The following is a 1,890-nucleotide window of genomic DNA, read 5'->3' as shown; positions in this document are numbered from 1 at the left end:
AACCCTAACCAAGTTCACAAGTAAACTTCTCGCCCACCTGGAGAGAGTGATTTAATTTTAAAGAGTAAAGACACAATCAGCTCAGTAATTGGCCACGGGGATGGAGGGGCCAAGGCTAACCTGAGCTGGAGGAACGTGGGTGCCTGCCTGGATGCTCAGAGGCCAAGGGCTGTTCTGAGAGCTGCTTGGACACCCGTGCAGATGGAACAAAGGATCCGTCCAGTCCCAAGAGGGCCCCACCAGCCCTCACGAACGCAACACCAGACTTCCCTGGTGGCGCAGTGGTTAAGAATCCACCTGCCAATGCAGGGGACACGGGTTTGAGCCCTGGTCCGGGAAGATCCCACATGCTGTGGAGCAACTAAGCCCGTGCACCACAACTACTGAGCCTGCGCTCTAGAACCCGCGAGCCACAACTGCTGAAGCCCACGCGCTTAGAGCCTGTGCTCTGCAACAAGAGAAGCCACCGCAATGAGAAGCCCCCACTCGCCGCAACTAGAGAAAGCCTCCGTGAAGCAATGCAGACCCAACACAGCCCCAAATTAATTAATTACTTAATCAATTAAGAAAAAAAAAAAGGCAGCACCTGGGGGCTGGCAGACTGATGCACCAAGTCTTACATCACGTCTACTTAGTATCCTGCATGTCAGGGCCATGCTGGACCTGGGGCTGCCCACACAGAGTGGGGCCTGCATCACCCTTCCCAGGAGGGAGGGTGGAGGGAAACCCTGCATGACCTCTGAGGCCCTAAGAACCCTTGACTAAGGCTGAGCTCAATTTGAAACAGTGGGTGACCAGAGCAGACATTTCATTCATCTATCAATGAGAATCCAGAACTGGAGGAGCAGAAAACAATGGCCTCGCTCAACCTTGACGCTAATCCTGACATGGACCCTAACCCTAAACTCTGATCCTGACCCTAAGCCCTGACCTAACCTTAGCCTAACCCGTACCCTAAACCTGTACCTTACCCTAACCCATGCTCTACCCGCATCCTACCTGTACCCCAATTCTCACCCATACCCTAACACCCACTCTAACACAGAACCCTAACACCCTGAGACCAAAACCATAAACCTTAACCAATAAGCCAAACCATAACCATAAGCAAACCATAAAATATATTCATTAACCATACCCATAAATAACTCATTAACCCGAAAACTTAAACCATCACAGCAACCATAAACCATACACAGCCCCAACCCTCACAGCAGCCCCAGCCCTAATGCTAACCCTCCAAACCACTTACACCAAGCCAAGTCTAATCAGATTATACAAATACATCTTGACAAAGAAAACTGGGGAATTCTCTGGTGGCCCAGTGGTTAGGACTCTGTGCTTTCACTGCCAAGGGCTCGGGTTCGATCCCTGACTGGGGAACTAAGATCCCACAAGCCATGGGACGTGGCCAAAATAAATAAATAATTAGAATGAAATAAAACCACTATTTTAAAAAAGATTTTAAAAATAGAGGAAAAAAACAAGAAAACTACCCCAGTACAACTTACAAATATGAATGTAAAAATCTATCACACAATAATAGCAACATGAAACCAACAGAACTTTAAACGGATAATGCCATAAGCAAGTATCTCTACACCAGGAATTTCAGGTTGCTCAACATATTAAAAGTAAGCAATGTATTCAACCACAATAATGGTGTGAAGTAAAAACACATAACCATATCAATTCATGCAAAAAATCTACAATGAAAATCCAGTGTTATTTCATGAAAAACACTCAAGAAAGCAGGAAGAAAAGGAAATTTGTTCAATATGGAAAAGAGTAGTACAAAAAGCCACAGCAAACATCGTGCTCAATGTTAAAGACTGAAAGATTTACTCCTGAAATCAGGAACAAGGCCAGGAAGCTGGCCTTCATCACCGT

This window comes from Balaenoptera physalus, assembly GCF_965194825.1.
Source record: "Balaenoptera physalus genome assembly, contig: HAP1_SCAFFOLD_628, whole genome shotgun sequence".
Classification (NCBI taxonomy): domain Eukaryota; kingdom Metazoa; phylum Chordata; class Mammalia; order Artiodactyla; family Balaenopteridae; genus Balaenoptera; species Balaenoptera physalus.
The sequence above is the reverse complement of the archived record's forward strand: the minus strand, read 5'-3'. Positions refer to the sequence as shown.